This window comes from Lynx rufus, unplaced genomic scaffold (genome assembly GCF_022079265.1).
Source record: "Lynx rufus isolate CCGP_SWC_20201006 ecotype Redwood Valley unplaced genomic scaffold, mLynRuf1.p SCAF_4, whole genome shotgun sequence".
In the NCBI taxonomy this organism is placed as follows: Eukaryota; Metazoa; Chordata; class Mammalia; order Carnivora; family Felidae; genus Lynx; species Lynx rufus.
Genome location: NW_025814856.1, coordinates 169,776,464 through 169,786,390, shown reverse-complemented (window position 1 = coordinate 169,786,390; position 9,927 = coordinate 169,776,464).

Below are 9,927 nucleotides of genomic sequence, written 5' to 3'. Positions count from 1 at the left end.
TAATGCATTTATTATTACTTAGGGGACAGAGGCTGTGTCTGTTCAGTGACCACTTGCTTGCAGAGGACATGGAGGGCAGCTAGCTGGACATACCTGCAAAGGCATTTACATGTTGCCAGCAGTGACTTATTACAAGGTCAGAAGCTGTGCTCAAAGCTCATGCTGCAGGGACTTCCCATCTCTGGGGCAGGTGGAAATCTCAAGATGCTAGAAAGTTCTCTATATGTTGAACTGAAGCCAAGTCCTCTATACCTTTCACCCAAGTGGGTGAATTAAATAACCATGACTCCTTGTTACTTTCCCCCAAAAGGACACAGCCAGTTTCCAGACCCTTCATTTCTTGTCATTGTGCTCCTTTGCCATCTGAAAATCTCCCTTAAACCAGGAAGTAGGTTGGATGTTAGCCTCCAGCCATGTTGCTGTCCACTTGTTGGGTGAACTCTCTTAGGTTGATGGTGGGAGGCTCTGGGTATGGCTCTCTTGAGACCTACTGGGCACTGGGATAGGACCTGGGGCTCTTCCTGGAGTGAGTGCTTGACATGCCTCCCCCCCCCCCTTATTTTTAATTTGAAAAAGAGAGGGAGAGAGAGAATCCCAAGAGAGAGCATGTATGTGTGAGGGGGGTAGGGGAGGGCATGTGAGGAGGGAGGGAGGGAGGGAGAGAGAGAGAGAGAGAGAGAGAGAAAGAGAGAGAGAGAGAGAGAATCCCAAGCAGGCTCCACACTCAGCACAGAGCCCGACGCAGGGCTTAGTGCCACGACCCTGGGATCATGACTTGAACCAAAATCAAGAGTTGGACCCTTAACTGACTGAGCCAGCCAAGTGTCCCTGAAATGCCCCTTTCAAGCTACATTTCTGAGTCTACGTTACCTCAAAAGGAAAATGAGGGACTGCAGTGCCTACCCTTTAAGACTGGGAAGAGTAAATAAAATAATGAAGAGCACATTGCAGACTGGAACAACTCAGTGGGGCAAAAGATCTCCATCAGCAAGCTAGTCATCTGGAGTTCAGTTGCGGGCTGCTGAAGGTCAAATATTTTGGCAAAGGTCTGGAGTGCAGATGTTTCAGTTACAATGGAGATGCCTTGTTAACAGTGGTGACACAGCAGTGTTTTGATGTTCAAGTGAGCTCTGCTCTTCCTGGCAGCCAAAGCAAAAAGAAAAACTCACCAGATTACATAGTTTATATGGGCTGATCCAAGGAACCATTGCAAAGAAACTGATCATGCGCTTCTGTTTGGGCAAAGTGCCCACCCCTGGACATTTGAGTTTATGAGGAAGAATTCACTGCGTTGGCCTCAGGTCAGAACTGAACCCTATATGGTGGAAGTGTGTCCAGAGGCACAAAGAAGGACACATCGTCCCTCACAGTGAGGGTGTGGAGGGCAAGGTCCAGCCTAATGGTCCTGTGCCTTTGCCCAGTGGGCCCCAGTTCACCTGGCTTAGGTGTTTATGGGCATCTGCCCCAGTTGTGGTCTGTAGCCCTTGCAAGAAAATACTGCTAAATTACATCTTGTAAAATTTGAGAGTCTTAAAGGAAAAAGAGACATAATAAGATGCCAGGGTGACAGTGGTTCTGGAGCAGTAGAGAATTTGCTGGTCACTCCTTGACTGTGGGCTTCCTATTTCCCCACTTGAGGGTCTTACGTTGCTGCACTCTTCATTCATTGGCATGAAGGGCCAGTAAGCAGTCTAATGGATCATATTTTGAGATGCCCCCCCCCACACCAATCTGTTATGGAAAAGTGACCATATCAATCCTGGGAAGGTGTAGAAAAGAGAAAGAAATGATGCCATGAAGTTTTACTTGAAAGTAGAGTTAATGTAAGGGACGAGAAATCTTACTGGTGAGTTTATGTGTAGTCTGACAAATTATTCTGGGGATAGATGAAGTATTTGATGAAACACTGACACGGAATTAGTGAGTGGCTGTGCCTACCCTTTTGACCATCATTGGTTTCAGCTGGGCATTGATTCAGTGGTGGTGGCATGAGCCTGGAAAGGCTGATGATGGAATGCTGTGTGCCACCTGCTCGTCATGCCTCCTGGTGTCCCTGTGATGTGATGAAAGCCAGATGGGAAGCAGAACGGTAGTTCCCCCAAAAGCCAGCTGACTCAATGTTTTTTACATGTTTTTACTTGTCTAACTGCTCAGTGATGTTACTCAGCTGGATAGAGGGTTGAGTACTAAGAACTGGGGAGTTAGACTATTCCTGTTTAACTCTTTAAAAGGATGGTGGTGAGATGAATTTAAAAAACTTTTAAGTAAAGGTTGGGAAAGGGGACCCATCAAATTCTCAAACAAAGCTGACTAGATAATGAGAAAGGTCCTGGCTGCAATGGGGACCGACAGTGGCCAAGTGTCTGGTGCAGATGGGCATTCTGTCCAGTGGCAAACCAAGTTTCGCAGGAGGTGTGGGAGGGTGCTGCACATTTTGAATGAGCAGCTGAGGGCAGCATGCCATCTCATCATCTGAGATTTGTTGTTATTCTTGGGAAGTTTGTGGTGGGAAATGGGGAGTCCAGGGTGACATCTGTGCAGCCCACTCTTTAAATGCCAGGTTCAGAGCAAGACACCATTCTACCCCTGGTCTTTATTCCTACCTGAAGAAGACAAGGAACCTTGGCCCCTGGCGCCTCTCTGAGGTCTTAGAACTTGGGAGTACCTTCTGGGGAAGGAGTGTACCGAGTTCAGTGAACATGGGTTCTGGTGTCCAGTGATAAGCATCGTGTGGGGGAGGAGGGCTGTATTCCTCCCACAGGGACATTCAGAGACTATTGAGGAGGGGTGGTGATAAGTTAGCCCTGCCCGGGACAGTCCACACACTTGACTGTGCTTTTTGCAAATGAGAGGTAAGCTATTATATAGGAAGTAAAATAGGCTCTTCAAGTTACGAATTGGGTGAAGGACACCAAAGACTTACTCCAGGAGGTATCCCAATGCTTTCCTCTGATAAATTCTGAGATCACTTACAGATTCAACACATGAAGGGCTGCCCCCTCCCTCTAATACAAGCTGAGTACCCTGAATGGAGCTTGATGTGGCCTATGAGCAGGGCTTTGAGTATTTGTGTTAAATATTTCATAGCATTCATTACATTTGCAGTTAGGCCTCACACACAAATACGGTGGGGTTTTGGCTAATGCAGCACTCATGTATGCTCATGTTCGTATCTGCATGTCCTACAGTGCCAATATTATGATTTTAAATAGTCTGCCATCTTGAGTGCAGATAATGCAGTTACTCTCAATCCTGCTTTTTCATTATATATCAGGGTGTTTTCAGTTACTATCAAAAGGGAAATGAAAAACAAAAATATTGAGACATATATGGCATGTGGATCTTTTTGAGGGTTTTGTGAAATGAAACCAATGATGAGAGGGGTACATTTTGGGTGGTGATGGGGCATGGGCGACTGCCTTCCCCTCACTCTTTCCATTTCTTCACCCACTTTCCCAAGAGGCTTCCGTGGATGTAAGGGTGGGAGAGGGCTGTGCCTGGCAAGCAAGGCCAACATGGGAGCTTCGGCCAGGGACCTCAGCTACACCTTCATCTCTTTGGATCTCACTTGTCTTGTTTGAAAAGTGAATGGGTTGAACAGACGAGGGTTTTTAAAGCAGAAGAATCTTTTCTTCGAATGAACTCTGACAAAGGAGTCTACTCAGTAGACCTTGTGACTCAACAGTATTTGAAAATGTGATTTTGGGGCATTTTTTCATACCTTTCCTCCAGTCCACAGTGCTCATTGTCTGGGGGGTGGTGGTGTGGGGCCGTCGAAGGGGGCACACCCTTTACCCACTGTGGGTCTCCTCCCGGGCAGTGCCCTTCAGACTTCAGGGCTTGATGAATTTGATTTTCAACAATGTCTGGCTCTTCTTTTCATAGAGACTTCTGGAATTCCACAACAAAACCTTGATAAATGGAAAAGGAGCCCTTCTTCACGAACAGAACCTAAAGGCACAGATTTGCTGTCAGCGTGGATTAGTATTGTATAAAACCCAATTTTGAAGTTTTTTATCATTAATGTTCGACAGACTGAGAAAAACATTAATATCAGAAGAAGAAAGATAGGTGTGCTGGGTTGAGCTTGGATCTGGAGCACAGCAGGTCTCATGCTGCTCTTCCTCGTCAGCTAGACTAGATGTCTGTGGGCAGATCCCTTCTTTGTGCTTCCGTTTATTCTCACCCACAGTGATACATACAAGAGCAAACAGACCATGTGTCCAGCCAGTATGTGCATAGCTTTCTGATGTCCCCAGATAAGAATGACAAATCAGTAAGACATACAAAGTAAGGATGCTGGGTTTTTGGAACTGATGAAAAATCTAGAAAATATGTTGTTTCATTTTTTTGAAGAATGTAAACTAAAGCCAGATAGACACACTTTTTTCGTTTTCTTTCTTTTTGTCTCCTGTTCTTCCTTCAGGATCTTGAGAAATATGCATAAATGTTAGTAATTAGCACATAATTTGGTAGTTTCTAAATGAATTCTTAAATGTTGTTTTAAAATTATTTTTTATTTATTTTTGAGAGAGAGACAGACAGACAGACAGCGAGGGGGGGGTGTGGCGCAGAGAAGAGGGAGAGAGGAAGACACAGAATCTGAAGCAGGCTCCAGGCTCTGAGCTGTCAGCACAGAGCCCGACGTGGGGCTTGAACTCACGAGCCATGAGATCGTGACCTGAGCCAAAGTCGGACGCTCAACCAACTGAGCCACCCAGGTGTACCTGTAAATGAATTCTTGGAGTAAAGCAGTGTTTGTGGTCTAAGGTAGCTTAGACTAGTTTGCTTCATAAATTGATGTAACAAGCTATGATTAAAAAATTTTTTTAAATGCATTTATTTATTGAGAGAGAGAGAGACAGAGTGAGTGGGGAAGGGGCAGAGAGAGAGAGAGGGAAACACAGAATCCGAAGCGGGCTCCAGGCTCTAAGCTGTCAACACAAAGCCTGACTCAGGGCTCGAACTCACAAGCCGTGAGATCATGACCTGAGCTGAAGTCGGACGCTCATCCGACTGAGGCACCCAGGCACCCCGTAATAAGCCATAATTTAACAGCAGTTCTGATTTATCTCATTCTGTACACGTGTCATCCATGCACATGGGTAAAACTTTGCTGTCTTTGAGTCCTTCTATCTTTTTCTGGTTTCCCTGAAATCGGATGCCCCTCCCCATAACACTTTCTCCTTCTGTGAGCATTGCAACCTTTTTTGATTCTCAGTTGTGGTGAACTTTAGCAAGTATTTTGATTTTCTTCAACTCACTTAGCTAAACCTTAAAAGAATCAACTGACGTTCATGACTTGGTAGAATTAGAGCCAGATTTTGCAAAGAGCTTGTGAAATGGCAGCCAGATGGCCATGGAATCTGAATATTTACTCCTGGGAACTGAAGCCGGTTTTCTGTCATGGTGATGTTTCATGTGCGTGCTCACCTCACTTGGGAGCCTGACACCCTTGCTCCTGGAAGTGACCCTCAGGCCCCGTACAGAGGGTGCCAGAAGAGAGGGCGCGTTGACCCTCGGGCTGCAGTGCCTGGTGGGAGACTGGCCGGTATCCAGCAGAATAACTGAATTTGCTGGCATTTGGACTTTAACTTCAGACAAGTTATGTTTACGGTGCTTCTGGGCAGGTCCACCCCAGCGGGCTGTCTGTCATTGCAGCCCAGGGTTCTCAGAATGATGATGCCAAATTCCGGTGCTGATGGCGTTACCAACACCACATGTTAACGCTGTCTGCGCCTCAGACGTACAAGGCGAGGAAATGGCCCAGAGAAGCCAAGTGAAGTCACTTTGACATTTATGACAAAACATTTATCCTTTGTTTTCAAAAGGAGAGGCAGAAAAACTGTTGTATGAAGTACCTGGAGTGCCAGGCACTCTGAGAGTATTATTTCCTGAGGTGTTTTGTGACCACAGGATCAGGGTCAGACCTGGATTTGAATCCCAGCACCAGTTACTGGCTGTGTGCAGCCTCAGATCACTTAGCCTCTCACAGCCGTGGCTGCCTCATCTGTAAAATGAGACTTCTATCTTGCAGGATGCTGAGAGGATTAAATAAGGTCATTTATGGAAAGCACTTTGTGACGGGGACTCAATAAATACTCGATAGATGTGATGTATTATCACCAGATGTCAGCTGACCGACACTGAGCGTGTAACACTGGAGATGGATGTAGGCCTAGAATGTTTGTTCAGTTATTCCAAAGTAAAGGAAAAACTCCTGAGGTTTTAAGGGTGGAAAAGGCATCAGTGGTGGGAGGTGTTTGAGCACCCTCGGTGTCCCCAGGGAGGCACGAATGACCATGTCACTGCCCTGCAGTCCCATGGTTCGTGGGCTGCCTCCGTCCCGGGTGAGGGATGGTGAAGTTCCAGATGTCCCCAAGTTCCGTGCTTGCCAAATATCCTGAGGGTGCATGCCGGGGCCTGGGGAGGAGAAAAGCTCTCCTCAGAAATCTGACCTTACCACGGCACAAACCCCTCCATTCCTCAGATCATGGAGGGTCTATGCGGCCTGGCTCCTCGTTGCCCGCCTAGGCCCAATGTGTAAACCTGCATTGTACACTAGCAAGTAGGGAGCCGACCTTTGTCACAGCCCCAGGGAAGCTTGGCTTGCAGCCGGCTCCTTCAGGCTAAGCACCGGCCAGTAAGGCTTCTGATTAAAGGAGATGCCAGTGACTCAGGGGTGGGAGGCTCTTCCCGGGGAGATGGCAGGTGACACTGAAGCGGACGCTGCAGCATCAAGGACCAGCAAGGCAGCAGAGAGAGAAGGCTGGCAGCGGGCCAGTTCCGATAGGGCGCAGCTGCAGCCCCGGCCCCTGGGCATTGTCAGACGGGGAGGGAGGCAGAGCGCCCATGGTGCAGCAGTCACACTTGGGCCTTCGTCCCAACCACACCAAACTGAAGTCCAGATTTTTACCACACTGATGGCTCAGCAGTGAGATGTCCCCGGTGCCCGGAGCAGATGAAGCAGACGGACGTGGGTGGGCTCTGCATAGAGATGGCTCTGCCTTGAACCTGGAACTGAAGGAAACGTTCTCACGGTGAACCGTCTCAGTCTGTGCTCCCCTTCCTCCATCGCAGGAGGACGCACCCCGAGATGCCTTCTTTACTGCGCCTTGGACGTGGTTCCTCGGTCAGAGATGAGCTCTGCGGGACTCCGTGCGGGGCCTGCTGTCGAGGCTGTGGGGAGCCACGGTCAGGTGCTCGGCTCGGTGTGCTGTTTCAGCATGCTCACGCCCTCTTCTCTGTGGAGATGAAGCGCTTGCTTTTGCAGGAGCTTAAACCCTGAGCCGAGTAAGTGCACACCGCCAGCACTGCTAGTACCTGCGGCCACAGGCGCTTAAAATGGAAGGTGAATAGTAAATCCACACCTTAGTGCATCGAGTATAAATTTTAGAAGTTTCTCTGGCTCATTTGAATTCATAGTCATATTTTTAGATGGAATTTGGAGAAATAGTTTGTGGGAAAATGTGCCAGTTGTTCGTTACCGGTGTATCTCTTTGCAGTTTCTAACTGTGGAAAATTGTAGCTAACACCCAGAGCATTATTTTCCCTAAAATATTTTTGAATGTGTGATTTAGTTCCCTCCAAGATTATCTCCCAGGTGTGTTTGGAAGGACCGACCTGCAGGGTTGAGGCTGCTTCCCCTCCAGCAGGTCACCAGGCTCAGGTTTGGGAGTAAGACCTGAGTGTCCAGGCTGCCTGGCCTGCTGTCTCCAGCTGTGTGAGTTGGGTGAGTTGCCTCATATCTCTTTACTCATCTGTAAAATGGGAATAAAATGCCAAGTTCATGTAATTTTGTTTCAGTTATAAGATGAGGAGGTAAAGCATTGAGCACCCTGTCTGGCATGCAGCCCATATCCACAAATGTCAGCTGGCCCTGCCCCTGCCTTTTCGCTCTGTGTCCTTGCCTTTGGACCATGCACTGGACACAGGCATGTTGAGAAGGGGTGCAGAACAGCAGTAGGCTAGGCACAGTCTGTTGCTAAGGGAGGGCACCTGCTTTTGTCATCAGTGCTTAGGGAATGGGGAGGTCCATCTCTTGTGAAATTCCAGGGAGCATTGCAAAGCATCAGACCCCATATACAGAATCGATCTCATCTGTTAATTGAAACAGATACGGTGAATTATGCTGGATGCCTGGAGGACACCAGAATCGTGAAATATAGGACATTGTGCTTCTTCTCTGGAAACTTACAATTACACCCTCATTAGTGATGGGAACACATGAAACAATTAGGCGCAGATTTGAGATTGTCCATTAGTGGATTTCCACGGGATGACTTCAGCGCAGCAATGGCACCAGTTGCTAGGAGGGAATCTACTGAAAATAAATGTTTATAATTGTGCTCATCAATTATTTGGTAAACAAAAGAAGAGTCTTGAAAACAATTTCAAAATGAGATGCAGTTCACAGTCCTGGCTATGTGCTTTGTGAAGCATGAAAAGAAAGCGACTTACACAAGACTCCCTAAAAACTTGGGCCTGACTCTCATTCTGCCTGTGGTCCAGTGGCCAGCCACTGTCCAAATCGGTTTCCTTATCGCCCCAGGAAGACTGGAATTCCCATGGTCTTTTACTCATTTCAGCCCTTGGGAAGCCAGAGTTTTGCTTCCAAAGCCGAAAGAAATAGATCTGGAGCAAAACCAATGTTTTCTCTTGTTAGCTCTAACATGACGACTTTTCAGCATTTTGAAAAAGCAGTTCTGCTAGAAATTAAAACAACAAATAAAGTGTATGAGGTCAAGGTGAGACTGGCAAATACTGTAAGGAACATTTATAAATAAAAATGAAGAGCAGTCATTTATCAGAGGGCTAAATAAGAAATAAGCTGATAGTTCTGGCAAGGGAAAATGGTAATATAGAGTAATATAGCCCAATATTTGGATTTCTATGCAAGAAATAGTGTTTGGCCGAAGCGCCCAGAGCCGGCTGCTTGATTTGTTGGTAGGATGTGGCCTGGTGTTCTCCCTGTGTTGGGGGCGCGGTCTGCCCTTCCTTGCCCTGCCCACTGTGCACCCTGTGGCCACTCCCTTGCTGTCTGGCCCCTCATCTGCTGGTCTGCTGGCAGTGGGAGACCAGGAGGCACTGAGAAGGAGGAAGGAAGTCTGAGGTTTCTTCCTCTGGCTCCCTCCCAGCTGTGACCTCCCCGCTGGCCCTGTCCTTGGGCTGCAGTTCAGTGCCCCCCTGTGGTGTCTTGCTGCATGTTCGCGCGCTCCTTCCTCTGGGGCCTTAGATATGAACAGCCTGTTTGCTGCCAACCTGGAGGTCCCCCGTAGTCTTCATGGTTCCTCCATGTCCCCTTGTAAGTAGTCCCTCTATTAGACGCCTTCCAAATGATCTTGATTTCACTGAGCCATCTGTCTTAGTCCGTTTGGGCTCCATAGCAAAATACCAGAGACTGGGCAGCTTAAACAGCAGATGTTAATTTTTCACAACTCTGGGCACTGTAAGTCCAAGATCAAGGTGGCCTCAGATTTGGTGACTGGTGAGTCTCCTCCTGGCTTGCAGACAGCTGCCGTCTTGCTCACTGTGCTCACTCAGTGGAGAGGGAGAGAGAGGGCCTGGTCTCTTTCTCTTACAGGGGCACTGATGCCATCATAGGGCTCCACCCCTCCTGGCCCAGTCCCCTCCCAAAGGCTCCGCCTCCTGAGACCATCACACGAAGGGTGGTTATGGTTTCAACGAAGCGATTTTGGGAAGACACAGTCATGCCCTTCGCAGCACCTGTCTGTCTCCACCTGTGATCCTGACTGCCAGGATGTTTGCCCATCTCTTTTTGGGTTCTGACTTGGTTGACAGTGGAGCTGGAAGTCCATTATGAGTCAGCTGCCCAGTTGGTCTCCCATGCACCTGGTGCAGAACCCAGACATGGCCCAAGTGGGCTCACGTATGTAGTTTTTTTTCTTACTATTTGCTTGTTCTCTT